An 18,025-nucleotide genomic window follows, 5' to 3' on the forward strand; every position below is an offset into this window, starting at 1 on the left:
TTTGCTGAATCAGATGTCAATTGAATTTTTTATATTTACAATGTTCTATATCACTTTTTGTGAGCGATCCCACTCGTACAACTGTGGATTTTTTTTGTATTAAGTTTTAAACCAGAGATTTTGCTAAATTCCGTTATGACATATACAAGTTTTTCAAAAGACTTCACTGATCCATCATTAACAAATGTTGCATCATCTGCAAAAAGGATTGCTTTATTGTTTTGTTCGCGATTTCTATTCCTTTAATTTCACTATCTTTTTCTATGAAATTTGATAATATTTCTATACATAAAATAAATAATGAAGATGATAATGGACATCCCTGACGTACTTCCCTTTCTATATTAAAAGGACTCTGAAAAATGTCCATTATTGATAACTATACTTGATATATCAGTATAAAAGATTTTGACCATTTTATAAGATCTTTGCCAAAATTAAATTTATTCAGTGTATCAAATATAAATTGATGGCTTAGACTGTCGAATGCTTTTTCATAATCAGCAAAGAATAATAAACCCGGTTTATTTTCTTTCTGCAGATGTTCAATAATTTCAAAAATCAGCCCTTACATTTTCACCAATATATCTATTTTTCATATAAACCAGTTTGATTAAAACTTATTATAGACGGCAGAACTTTTTTTATTCTATTTGAAATTGTTTTTGTTGCAAGTTTATAATCAACATTGAGCAAGCTTATTGGTCTCCAATTTGAAATATCTGTAAGATCTTTATCCGGTTTAGGAATAAGGGATATTATTCCTTGTCTTTGAAGTGTTGTTAATTTTGAAGTATCAAAAGAGTAATTAATGGAAGCTAGATAATAGTCTTTTATGCTATTCCAAAAATAATTTATAGAGAATTCAACTGTTAACCATCAGATCCTGGACTTTTATTATATTTCATTTCTGATAAAAGCTATTTTACATTCATATTCATTAATTTTTTCCCTTCACATGTGATCTTTTCTTCTTCATTTAATAATTTTATATCTGTATCAAAAAAATAGTATTTGAGTTTTGAGAAGTTCTATATCTATACAAACATTCATAAAAGGATTTTTCTTCTTTTAAATATTTCTTTTTATTTCTGTTATTTCTTTATTTTCTACTTTTAATTTATGTATAACTTTTTTCTCGGCTTGTCTTTTTTCTAAGTTGCAAAATATTTACTATTTTTTTCGTTATGTTCTACATGAATAGCTCTTGCTTCTTAAAATTGAGCCATTTACACGATATTCATAAATTTTCATCAAGTTTTTGTTTTTTTTTTAATAAAATTTCATTTTTTAACTTATTTTCATCTTCACTTTCTTTATAGGAATCAATTGTTAGTATTTTTTTCTTCTAATTGTTTTATTTCATCGATCAAATTTAACTCTTGTTCTTTTTCTTTCTTCTTCTTTAAAACTTGCATAACGTATTGTTTCATTTCTTATTGCACCTTTTATTATTTCCCACAAAGTATTTGGATTTGATGTTTTATTTATTTCTGCTGTTGTTTGAATAATTTCTTTAATTTGACTTTGATAAACTTCATCTTATAATAAAGCACTGTTTCATGTTTTAAAGTATCCAGGTCCTTTTTTGCATTGCATTATCATTAAATGTCAAAGTAACTAGAGAATGATCTGTTTTTAAAGCCATGTGAAATATTACTTTACAGAAGTATACATATAAGATAAGATAATGACGCCTATTTTCAGACTGTGTGATAAACAATGAATCCATTTAATCTACATAGCTAGTTTTACCTACAACTGCAACAGTTATCTTCATAAAAGTTATAATTAACTGTAGAATAATATAAGCTATATTATAAGAGTAAATATTTAGAATATTCGGAATGAGAATACCACGCATGTTTTTGATTTAAATGTATTTCCCCTATATCTTGACAATATAAAACACATACAATTAGCTTATTTTTCATTTAACAAGATTTTTTTTCTTTTTTTCTTTTCAGAACACTTGTCGCCCTGTCATATGTCCAAAATGGAAAACACTTTTTCAAGGTAAATGCACATTTTACAGTCATAAATGGGAAGGCGGTTCCTTCGTTGTTTTTTATTTTATCTGACTCCAGATGATAATAGAATGAAGTTTCTTCATTCATTCGGCGACATTCTTTCAGAAACGGATAAAAAAGACGAAACTGCAAGATGGATAAAACGAAAAACTCTTAAAAGTGGACATTTTATTGTTTTTCAAACAATTTCATCGAAACGGCTCTTTTAATTGACTTTCTAGTTTGTAAAAAGCAATTTTTTCAATTTTAATTCTTGCTAACCCAAGTTCCATTTGAGAAACAAGTGAAAGCTTGCAAATTGAGAGACAACTGGTACATTATTACAAAAATAATGTTACCGTTTCGTTGGGAAAATTGAGTTTAAAACAAATACCAAATCTACTCAATGTGCGCTAAGGTCTTTAAAAGATAATATATTTTCTCCGGAATATGACGGATTTTTATGAGTCATATGTTTCAAGATCAGTTGAGCATTGTTTACATTCCCAGACGAGTTAATTTGCTTAAAGAAAAGATGTTTTCTTTTATTAGCATACGCGGGAGAATTCTTAAAATCAAGTTGATGTCGAAGACGAATTGGTATACAAGATTTCAAACTTTCCATGGTCATCATTGGTCAATGAAAATGTCATCACCAAAATTGTTCTTTTTGTCGACAAGTTGATCTCTTTCCGAAGGAATACGATGATAATGTTACACAAATATATTCTTTAAAGTGAGAAATGTAACTCTCTATTAACTTTTAGAAGAATAAGTTCTTTTGTGTAACAATCAGAACAGATCTAATGAAGGCACGAATGACGGTTTTAAAAAGAATATACGCATATTGTTTAAATGAGTTCCAACATCATTAAATAATGCTGGATTTCATACTAGGACCTAACAAGCAAACTTGTTGTTGATTATAATCAAGCTTAGGATTATAAATTGTCAATTATGACTTCTTAGCCAGACATTATTTAATATTACTACATTTACTTTTAATTTATTTTTTTTATTTGAAAAGATATCTACCCTTAAAATCATTTACTAGTGTTTAAAACGATAGTATGCATACATTATGCTTTGAATTTCTTAAACAGTTGTTAGGACTTATACACAGAGTAACGTTTGTTTTATGATGAATTTTTATATTGATTTATTCTGTAGGTTAACTTGTGTCTGTCAATGGCGGTTTTGCTAGTATATACAGAAAGTGTACCGCTCAAGCCGGTGTAGGGGACGTGAGGGATGTTGCACTTATTCATTATTCCTCATGTACAGGCTCAGTCAAACCGCATCTGCAATTTTGACGTAATTTTGTTCGAGGGATCACTTTGTTTTTAGATTTTTATGATTTCAATGGAAATAAGATTAAACAAATTTGTATAAGTTGTTAAGTCTCTGGCACTTGTTGAAATTTGTCTATATAATATTTAATTATTGAGCATCGCTTATCCAAATACATTTCTACGTCACTGATCTACTCGATTTGGCAATTTTATACTATTTATGAATGTATAAACTCCATATTTTAACAGCGATATTCTTAAAAACTATTTCATACAATGCAACATTACATACCTTTTCTAAGGATATTCAGAACTCTTGTATTTTAGCCAAGTGGTAGTTTCTTTATTTGTTTTAATGTCTTTCTTGCCGATGTTAACATTAAGATGTCTTAATGCACCAGTATAAAGTATCAGGTAAAACAGCTGATTTTAGTTGACAGGTTTTCTTTCTGCTTTCATACTTTAATTATTATTACACATTCCTTTTTTCGACCACTGAAAAAAATATCATTTACTTCGAAAATTGATTATGCACTGTTTAAACGGAAGGGCAGGACAAACAGAAAGTTTGTTTGTTTGTTTTTTTTTAAAGAGAGATTTGTTTGAAATCTAATTCATATGTTTTTGTTATTGTTGTTATTTTGTTTTTATTGATCAAAATATATAAACATTGTATGTACAGTATGGATATATAAACATACAACTTTTTGAACAATATATAGTATCATACAGCTAAAAAAAAGGATTCAAGGGTAGAAAATAGAACATATCCATGATAATAAGAATTTTTTTTTATATACTCCAATCATTCATCTGGACACTCTCACTAGCTGTAGTCTGCGCTTTTTGATATTGTTATCGGCCATATTAATAATCTTTTCAGCCATTTTACTTGTCTCTAAAGCTATTTTTAAGCGGGTAAAAATATAATAGTTTTGACGTGTAGGATTTGGGAATAGGAAATATATTAGTAAAAATTTAAGTCTGCATATATGGAGAGAATAACAACCAACAACAACAATAAGAACAACAACTTAGTTAGGTATTTGCAACACTAATCAAAAATCTTATATGGCTATACACTTTTACAAGTAATATTCGACTTTTTTGTCTAAGTTTGAAAAAATTATTTTCATCAAAAAACGATGATTTTATTTCTAAAGTTATTGAAATCATCTTTGAAAAACTAAATTTATCTATCATAATTATAATATGTATAGAAAAGCAAGTGATTTTTTTTATTTAAAAAAGTATCTTCATTTGACTTTTCAGTGTCGTTGTTTGATTCAAACATGTGGATAAATGTACGAGCATTTAATGAAAATTGTAACTTCTTTAGGAAACTGAAATTGAAAAACATAAAGTTGCAACCAATTCTTAAAACTTGTCCTTTTTTTCTTATTACTGTCTTTTTACTATGTAATCATCGACATATATACGGCATAAAGTCGAAAATGAAGAAAACGATTAGTTATATATTCAATCCAACGTAAGATGAATACACATTGTAAGATATTATTTGACGGAATTATACTTGATAGTAATTTTTACTTTCATTTTTAAGCATTTCATTTCTCGGACAATGAAATATTAATCATTTTCTTTCGAAAACTAAACTATAGGGCAGGACCACCATATTGATTATAAAACGCTTAAAAATATACCTACCTTTATAAATTGGCAAGTTATATGCTTTCATCTTTATTCCAGATAGAAAGACTATTAACCAATTCTTTAGGACAATATTGATAAAGTCGTATTTACGACTATTTTTTTCTGACTTTGTGGTCTGTCATTTTTTACGATATATCTAAGATAAATGCCTCTTTGAAATTTTGACATCATTACTTGAAGTATCGTACAACATTTATTTTGCTTGATAAGATAACTTATAATTGTTATATGAGTCATATATATTTCATGATAACAATTAAGGCAATATAATAAAGTTAGTTTCTAGCATACATAATGATTTAAATAGGTATTTTGCAACATTATTCAAAAACGGATGTGGTAATTACACTTGTGTGAGTAATATATTCGACTTTCTACGAGTAAATGATCAAAAAGTTCTCGGTCGATATACTTTTAGCCACTACAATGACATTTACACACGACACATCTATACCGAAATCTTATTGAAGATTACTGACCGAGTACTTGCGGTTTTCACAGAATAAATAACATAAAACACACTTTGATCAGTTAGTTAGAGGGATGTGTCATTTAGACTAAATTGAGAAAGTTGAAATCTGTTATTAAGTATGTCTGTAAGAATGGTATGCCTCCAAGAAAATCCATGAAGACTTCATGAATACTCGTGGGAAGGAGTCTTTCCTTCCTATAGCGTTTGTGACAAAAATGGGCTGCTGAATTTAAGAGGGGCAGGGAGATGATGAGCAGCCTGGGCGGCCAAAAGTAGCCACCAACGATGAAACTGTCGAAGCTGTGCACGAACTGATCATATACGACAGAAGGCGAGGCCTGCGAAGCATTGCTAGGAAAGTGGGTATAAGCTTTGGTTCATTTCAGGCTATTCTGACTGATGTCTATGGCATGTCAAAGGTTTCCGCTAGATGGGTCCAAACAGTTGACTGACGACCAGGAACGGACCAGGTTTGACATTTCAAGATATATTTTGTCTCGCTTCGAGGATGAACCAGATTTATCTACCGGATCGTTACTCAAGATGAACCATGGGTCCATCACTTCGATCAAGAATCCAAAAAACAAAGCACGCAGTGGAAGCACCCTGGCTTACACCTCCGAAGAAATTCAAGAAGGTGCCATCAGCAGGGAAGATGATGGTGTGATGTGCCACTCCCCACCCATTTTATGAACTGTTGTTTTAAATAAACAGTGTAGTTATTAATAAAAACTCTTTTTACTAAGTTCAAGTTTATCATTGAAAGTCAAAGAGATACATTAACTTTATAATTCACGAGTAATTTTACCGTTAGATTTATTAATTATTCCTCTATTCAAAGACAAAAACTTCTAACTTGTAACCATTGTATTGATATTCCGCCTTTTGTTTGCTTACAAATATGACGTCAACATTAGTTGATTTATGACATCATCATCTTGTGCAAAAACGGTTTCTTTACCTGTGCGGGTACCAAAGTGGGGGTTACATTTAATTTTTATTAATCGGTAAAATTTGATTCTCCACACATAATAACAGTATTTCACTTGTTTCATGTTTTTTATTAATTCCAATAATTATTAGCTTAATGTAATATGTGTTCAAATATGTTTTCTATGTTGTATTTTTATCTTTAATGTAAGTTGTGGGAGGTGTTGGATCTGTAGGAAATCTCTTTAGGAGCCTTTCCTACACTTTTCTTAAAGTTTCCCACAGTGGGACAGTGTAGGAATTTTGACTATAAAAGCGAAGTTTTCCTGTCGGAAGTGACTTCCCCTCAGATCAAAAACATTCGTAGCAGAAGCCCATTCAGATATTATTTAGATATTATTTACAAGTTTTACATCTTTGGGGTAATTTTGATGGCATATTTTCTTAAATACTTAAGCATAATTAATAAAGATTTAAAGTAATAATTTTTGTTCTAAAAAGAGTACGTGTTTGTTGCATAAAGTTAAGCATAAGAAAACTTCAGAGTTCTTTGAAAGTTTAAACAGTTGTTATAAATTTATTTTGCAAAGAGTACATGAGTATAGTATATTAAAGATGAAATTTCCATTTAAAGTAATATTTTTTATTGTTGTAATTTTATTGTATTAATTGCCGACACATCGACAACGTACGCAACACAGATCTATATTTATAAGTTGTTTCGGGTAAAGTCGATATTTGAAATAGTAATGATATAGTATTTTAACACCGTCACTGGTAGAGTATACATCAATAAACCGAAGTAATTAAATTCGATATATATATAGATTGTTGTTAAATATATATAAGTAGCAGAATTTGTTAATAGAATTATACACATATGTTAAGATTTAATAATATAGTTCATACGGTGAGTCGCGTAAATTTAACATCGTTAACTACTGAAATTGTCTTGGTTGTTACTGGAGAAGTTTTATATTAAAGACCCTTATTATAATATCATCCCAAAATAAATTATAATAAACTGATGCGGCAGATCATCCTCTGATAGCCCAATCTTAGGAATTTTTGTGATCACTGTGGTGTCCCGTCCGAGTCCGTCATATAAATATATATAAAATACAGAAGCTCTATACCAAGGAGACCTATTCTTCTGAGTTTAGCGAATTACATGCTGGTAAGAATAAAAGACTACAAGGAGACAGCCCGGTACCGCAACAATGGCTTCAAATTTTTGGGATAGTCAGGGGTAATCATGATTGACTTCTTGAGAAAAAGTCGTACCATTTATGCTGGACAATTTTGAGACGATTGTTGTCAATAAATTCGCGCGTTAAAGAAGGGGCAAACTAACTCAAGGCGTTTTGCTTACTTGCACGAAAATGCCCCCAGCTTCACACATCCTAAGTTTGTGATGGCTGCTGCAAAACTGACTGCGGCTTTGAAATTCTTCCCCCATCCTCCAAATTCTCCGGACTTGGGGCCCCCTCTGACTTCTATTCTGCTTTCCAAAACTGAAACCAAGCCTCGTGGTAGACGCTTTGGAAGCACTGGAAGTGTCATGGGAGGCGGTCAATGAGTTCTTTGAGGAACCAAAAATAGAGAGTTTCTAATTTTGTAGGCTTTAACCATTGTTGGAGCAAAAGGTTTGGGAAAAATTTGCTTTGGAGAGGGGCGATTATTATTTTAAGGGTTAAAGCCCAAAATCTTTGGGGTTTCTCTGACTCCCGGAAAAGTACACCCGGGCCCAAAAACGTTATAAAATCAACCCTCATACCTTTTTTAAAATTTAAGAAAAAAAATTATGAAAAGTTTATTGTTTTTAAATTTCAAAAATCCCAAATTTTATTTGTATTATAAAACTTTAAAAGGGAAAAATCCCCTGAAATTTGGAAACACAATATTATCATCTCTATCTCATTTTTTAAGTGAATTTACGGAGAAACCCTTTAAATTTCCCCACTTTTCGTCTTTTTTTTTCTGTGAAAAAAAAACCAAAAAGGGGAAACTTTTTTTGAAAAAGGTTTAAAAAAAAGTTTTTTTTCCCCCAACCCACCCACCAATTTTTTTCATTTCCGGAACTTTTAAATCAAAATTGGAAAAACAAAATTTATTTTAATCATATAAAAAGTTTAGAAAGCAAGTAAAAAATATATTTTTTTTAATTAAAAAAAAGTAGCTTTTTTTTGACTTTTCACCCGTCTTTTTTTGGGTTTTCACAAATGGATAAAGGGGTTTTGCCCCTTCTTTAGGAACCCTTGCATTCCCCCTTTTTTATTTTTAAAACCCAAATTTCAAATTTATTTTTAAAAAAATGTCATTTTTTTTTAACCTGTTTTAAATTTTATGTTATTCTCGATAAAATATAATTAACTCGAGGGAAAAATGGGGAAAAGGGGCCGCGTGGGACTCGAACCACGGGCTCTAGTTTGCCGGGTCCAGTATACTAACCACTACACGTACCACAACGGCCGTTGCTTTTCCTTTGTGCTAATATATATATATATATGTATATATACATGTATTTGAAAATTTTGTTTTCCCTTTCTTACGTTGTTGAATTATAAATTATATAAAAATTCGAATTGAAAAAAACCGAAAAAGTTTTATTTTTCAATCCAATGTAAAAATAAATAAAAATTTGGGAAAGATATTTTTTAAAATTAAAATTTTACTTTTTGTTATTTTTAAACTTACATTTCGGGCGTAATTCTCGGACATTGCAAACCCTATTCATTTTTTTCGAATACTGATCGGGGCACAGTTTTAAATTTTAGGGGACAAAATTAATGGTTTTTTAAACGCGTAAAAAGGGGTACGCTTTTCAAAAAAGTTGTATAAAATTTGGGGAATATATGCTCTCATTCTTTATGCCCGAGTTTAAAAAAATTTAAAAAAATTTAAAAAAAAATTCGAAAAGGGCCCTTTTTTTGCGCCCATTTTTTTTTTATCCTTAAGAAAATTTGACTTTTTGTCCCCACACTTTTTTTGAAAACGTATATCAAAGATAAATGGCTTTCTCCAAAATTCTGAAATTTTGATATTAATTACTTGATGTACCGTACAAATATTTTTTTTCCTTTAATGAAATAATGTTACGTAATATATAATCGTTATATGAGTCATACGATATTTTTTAAATACATTAACTCTTTTTAATTAAGTGCCTGAATCAACGAAATATTGAAATATTGAAAACGGTCTAATTATTGGCAAATAGGTTACAAAATTGATTTTGTATAATTATGCATATATAACATTTAATGATAGCACTTCAGGTTATATAACCAGGTAAGTCTATACATAATGCTTTAATTAAGTATTTTGCAACATAATTTTAAATCTTATGTGATAATACACTTGTACGATTAAGTGACATTAACTGATCTTTTTTTAAAAAAGGGCAGATTTTTTTTAATGAAAAAAAAAGGCGGACTAGTCATCCCATTTCCTAAACTTCCGTTATTTTATTGGTTTGAACAGATTTTGAAAGTGCTGGATTAATCCGTCTTTTCAGATAAGTTTGTAAGAAATCTTTGCTATATTCCTCCCTTTTCCTGATTTGTTATATTGTTTCAGCTTTGACTGATTATTGAAACAGGAGGAATCGTAAATATTTTTAGACTTTTGTTTGATTTACATTGCAAAACGGCGGACTACAAGCATTCCTCCCAATCGTCTTTCTTTTATTCTACTTTAAATTTGAAAGAAAAAAAATAAGGATTTATCTGTCTTTTCATGTTCTTTTTTCAGACTACTTAAATATATACAATCTTTCTGAAAAAAGGCGGACTAGTCCTCCCTTTTCCTGATTTATTCTATATTGTTTCAGTTTTGACTGATTATTTATTTAAAGAGGAGGATTAAACCGTCTTGTCTGAGGAATCTTAACTATATTTCGTCTTTGGTTTGATTCCCATTATAAAAATATGGACTAGTTCTCCCTTTTGTTTAACTTTTGTTCTATTTCAGATCAGAAAGTTAATAAAAAGGAATGATCCGTCTGTTCATGTACTTTCCGAGACTACTAAGATAAAGCCCTCCCTTTCTTGGGTTATTTTACATTGTTTCAGTTTTGAATGCTTATTGAAAGTCTTTGCTTTGATTTAGATGGCAAAAAGGCGGATTAGTCCTCCCTATCGTCTTACTTTTATTTTTCTGTAGATTTAAAAGTTAATAAATAGGAGGATTAATCCGACTTTTATGTTCTTTTTTTCAAACAACTTAAATATGTATGTATTTTTGAAAAAGGCCGAGTAGTCCTTTCTTTTCCTGAATCATTTTATATTGTTTAGTTTTGATTGATTATTGAAACAGGTGGATTAATCCGTCTTTTCAGATAAGTTTTGTTAAATGTCTTCACTATATTTAGTCTTTGATTTACATTGCAAAAAGGCCGACTAGTCCTCCATATCGTCCTACCTGTTTCTACTTGAGATTTGAAAGTTAATAAAAATGAGAATTAATCTTTTTATGTACATATTTAGACAACTTATATATTCAGAATTAATTTTTATTGTTTCAATTGTGACAGTTTATTGAGAGCGGAGGATTAATCCGTCTTTTATATAAGTTTTATAAGAAATCTTAGACATATTCAGTATTTGGTGTGATTTAGTCCGCCCTTTTTTCTTTATTCTGTTTTGGTTTTGAGTGTTAATTGAAAAAAGAATAATTCGTCTTCTCAATAATCTTTCTTGAAAAAGTGCGTCGTCTGTAGTTGAAGTAGTATTATAATAAGGAGGACAAGTCCACTTTTATTTGTATCTTTGATACTATTGTTGTTCTTAGCGTTAACAAAACGGAGGATTGGGCGTTCGTGGCCGAGTGGTTAAAGTCGTTGACTTCAAACCACTTGCCCCTCAGCGCTGTTGGTTCGAATCCCGACAGGGACTTTGGATTCTTTCATGTGAGGAAGCTAACCAGCTAGCTTACGGAACGTCGGTGGTTCTACTCAGGTTCCCTTTCGTGCCTGAAATAATGCACGGAAGGGCACTTGGGGTCTTCCTCCACTAGTAAAGCTAGAACGTCGCCATATGACCTATAATGTGTCATGAGATAATTTTTTTCCCAAAATTTCATAATTTTGAGCATTTCTCAACCAGTCCTCCTTAATTTAGGAAAAACAGATAACCCTAAAATCGCCTATACTTCCTCCAATAAGGAAAGGTTTGAGTAAATCCCTAATTATAATATCAGCCGTTTAAGTTTATATTCAATCCAATCTCAGATGAATACACATTGCACGATATTATTTGATGGAAATATTTTTCATTGAAATTTTACTTTCATTTAAACTAGTGATGTTCAAACTGTTAGACAGGACAATGTTGTGTTTATAAACGCTACAAAAGGTACATTTACCTTCGTTTACTCAAAATGTCAAAAAAGGTAAATAATGTGGTCTATTCTTATTCACAGTGAAAAATTATAAACAGATTTTACCCTTATCGAAATTCGATTTTTTGTCTGTTATTGTATGAGATTAATTGGTGTCTCATTTTGCTTTGAATAAGATAGCTGATGACCCTTATATATTAAGTGCTTAGATTTTTTTCAAATACATTTACTAATTTCGAGTGCCTGAATTAATATCAGGTCAGACATTTTTTTACATTCATGCCCTGTAAGCCTCTCTCTGGTCATTGAATGTAAAGTGGCATATAATTTGAGAAAAGCCTATTAAGATTATATAATAAGCAAAAAAACCGATCTATAGATTATCTTTAAACTGTTATGGACTTGTTTCCGCTATCAGAAATATCTGTTATACAGGCATTATTCAAGGGTTAGCTTTTGAGCACATTGAATTGTTTTTATCACCCTTATTAATCAAATTTGGGTCAAATAAAAATAATATTTGATATACAAATCAATTTTGAATCAATTCATGTTTTGTTTTTAAATGAAACTTCAATGACTTTGTGTACCCAATTATTTTTTAGGGAAATATTGTAGAGAATGTTTACCAATATGGTAAAGTCTGCTTTCAAATGAAATCTCGCGGGACTTCAAGTTTATCTATTCTTAGTAACGGACCATACACTATTTTTAGTAATGGTATGATTTTATATAAAAACAAACAAATAATTCATGAAACATCACTCAAAACAATATAAATTCAACATGCTTTTTGTACAATGTCTGTTAATAAATAAATACACCGTTATTCATAACTGCAAAGCCATGTTTTCAATTAATAGCATTTGGGCCACGGGTCACCAAATGTCATGCAAAGGTTTCCGAACCTAAATTCTCGCTAGTCACGTGATAATTAGGGCAGCAGTGGCGGCGAATTTTATGAAATGTGAACCCGCTGATAAACTTTGAGGCATTATTTCATCAATCTAACGTTCTGTGTTCAAAAATATAGACTGAAGTGTCCCAAATATATCCCAAATATATCTTACTACCTGTATTAAAATAGCCTTTGTCCAGGTCACCCAAATTTATTGAATTACAATATGACATAAATATGTCACGGTTCTGGTTGACTTTCGATACGGGATTGGCTTCAGCGAACAGGTCTAGCAGTACTATAAAACCTGTTCGTATCTTTAGCTAATTTTGAAACTAATTATGTGTCAGGTGCATCAAATATTTAATGTATGAAAAATATAAATTCGCGCAAAATTAAATGTAGTAAATCTTTTGTTTCACACACGTTTAGTTCACACATTCAGCAGATAGATTAGAATAAAGACATTTGACGAAGAAAATAATTGCAAGTTATGAGGAAATAATAACAGAAATTCGTGACACTAAGAGGGATAAAGAGAATTGGTGTGTAATTTATGAATAAATTTGAAGTATTTATACATAAAAAAACAGTTTTATTTCCGTATGCAATGAAGCTGTAACCAAACATGATTAAAACAAAATTGATCAATTTGCCATCAATGTATTTTTTCAAAGGTTTTCTATTTTGATCTATATGCTCATGGTACGGCATGCAGCAAATAATGTGCTCAACGTTGATTGGGTAGCTTTGCAGTATCAATTTGGATATAATGTGCGAAACTCTAATCTGAACAAAATCTGAACAGTAAAGAAATTAATCTGGTAGCGATTCTAAGATAATTCGGATATAGCATTTAAGACGTAAAAGGGAGCGTCATCTTTTATTTCTGGAGATATTAACATTTATAAAAAAAATAATATTAATACTTTTAGTTAAATATTATTTTCGCTCCGAGTCTAAAATATTTATAAAAGCATATTATATTTTACATGTCTACGTTTTGCAAAAAGTAATTTAGAAATTATTTTATTCTGAGCTATTTAATGCACAGCCATACTTTATGTTTCATTAACGAGGCCAGTAAAAACGGATAATCAACGGTTTTATTAGCATGAGGCAGTAACAAGGACATTCAACGATTTTTTTAGCACCGGTAATAAAATGGATACTAATCGGTTTTATTAGCACAGAAAAAATCATGAATATTCAACGGCTTTATTAGTACAATAGTAACTTAAAATATGACAACAGATAGTGTACTAGTTTAAAATACTAGGTGTGCTGTATAGAAATCATAACTGTATAGAAATCATAACTGTGTGCGACTACTGTATTATAGGATATGATGATATAGTGAATTGTGCAATATCGTACTGTAAGTAATAAATATAGCAATTTCAATATACCGGAACATTTTCATCCTGAATTATTAGTTTCAGTTGAGAAAATGCTATCTATAAAACACCTTTTGATCTTCCTATACATGTCTGCAACAAACTGTGTTGAGATAAATGAGGAGAAAGAATATTCCTTTTCATTTCCGGATGACCTAAAAACTCTTTGTCCATACACGTCTTTCTGTGGTGAAAACGCTTCTCTCTCATTTCCGGTGGGTACTGATGAAGTACCATGTTGTCATGATTGTTCGTGCGACCGTTCATGTGGCATATATAGCAATTGCTGTTACAAACATTTAGACTTATTTAATACAGAGGAAACATTTCGAATGATTTGTAAATCCACATTTGCAATTGATATCCTTTCTAACAAAGATTTTAATATAGATGAGTATGGACCTGTCTTGTATTTCCGGATGATCAATAAATGCCTAACTGTGCAACAACCACATTTATCATTGAAAGAAAAGTTGAAAATTGATTTGTTTGAACCAGTGTATTCACGAAAAACCGGATTTATCTACTTTAATGACGGCATTGCTAAATGTAACAATGTTAACAATGCTGTATCATTTCGAGGAGCGATTACATGTTCATTCAAAGGTAATAATTTAGCCGATGATGACCTTATCATTCAAGATCTCAAACCTAACAATAACTGCATGACCAAATTCATCCCACCAGATGGCGCAAACCTGAAATCAGAGCAATGTAAACCAGAGGTAATACGCAAATGTAATTCCGAAAACGAAGGCGAGAAACGAGAAATGTTTCAGATGCTGTGTGAGTCTTTCAATGCAACGTATGTTGTTAAACGGAACTGGAAAACATTTTACTTTGGTAACATTTACTGCTATAAATGCAACGAAATATCGTATGAAGGTTTAACGAATAGATCGAATAGATTTGTACATCATGTACATAGTTGTGACGCTAGTGTATTAGATTCAACATCTGATATGAAGAAACTACAACATCGGTCGCTGACGATGTTTCTAATTCCAGGGCTAATTGAGTCGTCTTACGAAAAGAAGAGCATGAAAGGAGTTTTAGGCAATTGCCCGGAAAACCAAGTAATGGTTCATTCATTTATGGTAAGTACAGATATAAGATAATGACACCTATTTTCAGACTTTGTGATCAACAATGAATCCATTTAATCTACATAGCTAGTTTTACCTACAATGCAACAGTTATCTTCAAAAAAGTTATAATTAACTATAGAATGATATAAGCTATATTATAAGAGTAAATATTTAGAATATTCGGAATGAGAATACCACACATGTTTTTGATTTAAATGTAATTCCCCTATGTCTTGACAATACAAAACACATACAATTAGCTTATTTTTTATTTAACAAGATTTTTTTTCCTTTTTTCTTTTCAGAGCACTTGTCGCCCTGTCATATGCCCGAAATGGAAAGCACTTGTTCAAGGTAAATGTACATTTTACAGTCATAAATGGGAAGGCGGTTCCTTCGTTGTTTTATTTTATCTGACTCCTGATGATAATAGAATGAAGTTTCTTCAATCATTCAGCGACGTTCTTTCTGAAACGGATAAAAAAGACATAACCGCGAGATGGATCAAGCGAAAAACTCTTAAAAAGTGGACATTTTATGTGTTTCAACACTTTCATCGAAACGGTTCTTATATTGACTTTCTAGTTGTAAAAGCAATTTTCAATTTTAATTCTGCTAACCCAAGTTCCATTGAAAAACAAGTGAAAGCTGCAACGAGAGACAACTGGTACATTATACAAAATAATGTTACCGTTTCGTTGAAAATTGAGTTAAACAAATATAAATCATACTCAAATTGTGTTAGGTCTTTAAATGGTAATATATTTTCTCCGGAATATAACGGATTTAATAAGTCATATGTTCAAGATCAGTTGAAAATTGTTTACATTCCAGACGAGTTAATACTTAAAGAAAAAAACGGTTTTTTAACTAGCATACGCGGAAGAATTCTAAATGAAGTTGATGTTGAAGACGAATTGGTGTACATGATTTCAAACTTTTCATGGTCATCATTTGTCAATGAAATAGTCATCACAAAATTGTTTTTTTGTCGACAAGTTGATCTCTTTCCGGAGGAATACGATGATAATGTACACAATATATTCTTTAAAGTGAGAAATGTTACTCTCTATAACTTTAGAAGAGTAGGTTCTTTTGTGGGCAATCAGAACAGATCTAATGAAGGCACGAATGACGGTAAAATAAATATACGCATATGTTTAAATGAGTTCAAACATTCTGATGCTGGATTCAAACTAGGGCCTAACAGCAACTTGTTGTTGATTATAATTATAACAATTGTCAATTATGACTTCTAGCCAGACATGATTTGAATATTTCTACATTTTCTTTAATTTCTTTTTTTTTATTTGAATAGATATCTACACTTAAAATCATTTACTAGTGTTTAACACGATAGTATGCATATATTATTCTGTGAACTTCTTAAACAATGGGGACTTATACTCAGAATAACGTTTATTTTATGATGATTTTATATTGATTTATTCTGTAGGTAACTTATATCTGTCAAGGACGGTTTTGCTAGTATATACAGAAGTAGGCTTATGATTTAGATGGAAATAAGATTGACAAATATGTATAAGTTATTTAGTGTCTGGCATTATTAAAATTTGTCTTTATAATACATAAATATTGAGCATCGCTTATCAAATACATTTCTACGTCACTGATCTACTTGATTTGGCACCTTTTTTACTATTTTTGAATGTATTAATTAGCTCCATATTTTAACGTAATTCTTTAAAACTATATCATACAATGCTATATAGCCTTTTCTAAGGATATTCAGAACTCTTGTATTTTAGCCAAGTGATAGTTTCCTCATTTGTTTTAATGTCTTTCTTGCTGAGTTAACCTTAAGATGTCTTAATACACCAGTATAAAGTATCAGGTAAAACAGCTGATTTAGTTGACAGGTTTTCTTTCTGCTCTCATACTTTATTTCATTACACATTCCTTTTCCAACCACTGAAAAAATATCATTTACTTCGAAAATTGATCATGCCCTGTTTAAACGGTAAGGGCAGGACAACAGAAGTTGTTTTTTTATTTGTTTTTTTAGATTAGTGAGATTTTGTTTGAAATTTTATTTATATGTTTTTTGTTGTTGTTGTTGTTGTTGTTTTTATCGATCAAATATAACTATTGTATGTACAGTATGGATATATAAACATACAACTTTTTAACAAATATAGTATCATACAGCTAAATAAGGGTAGAAAATAGAACATATCTAGGATAATAAGAAAATTAAACCACTCATTCGTCTGCACTCTTTCACTGTAGTCTGCGCTTTTAATATTGTTATCGGCCAATATTGCCAATAAGCAATTGATTGTTACAAAACAATGGTAGTTCTGCGAAGGATTTGTTATTTAAAGGATAGTTATCTATATATTTAGATAAATCATTAAAAGGGTCTTTCAAAAAACGTTTGAAGTGCTTTTTGCAATTTTATCTATGTAATGTTTTCCACAGTAAAATAATTTTTGCATATCAAATTCATTTACAATAATGTTTTTTTTTTTCAACAGGCATCGCTAATCATTCTTTTGAACAAGCTTATCTTAAATGCCATAATAAAAGCATTTTTTTTAAAAACATTTTAGACCTCCCTCTGAATAGTCTTTGAACATAACAGTTTTTTTATTTCAACATTTCCTTGCCATATAAAATCATAAAAGCATATTATTAAGTTTATTTGTCATGTCCTGAGATGGTGACGTAGGGCTATAAAAAGATGATTTAAAATTGAAATTAAAAGCGTTTTGATAACTGCGATTTTTCCTATTGGAATGACAAATCTCCTTTTCCCATGATTTATTAAATTTTGAATCTTAATTAGTTTATCTTCATAGTTTATATGTATCATTTGTTTTAAATTTACATCAAAAGTAATGCCCAACATTTTAAAATTATGTTGGTTCCGTGATAATTTCCATTGCGTTTTTATACTTTTGA

The sequence above is a fragment of the Ruditapes philippinarum genome, unplaced genomic scaffold (assembly GCF_026571515.1).
Source record: "Ruditapes philippinarum isolate M1 unplaced genomic scaffold, ASM2657151v2 ctg80_1_1_1_1, whole genome shotgun sequence".
Lineage (NCBI taxonomy): Eukaryota > Metazoa > Mollusca > Bivalvia > Venerida > Veneridae > Ruditapes > Ruditapes philippinarum.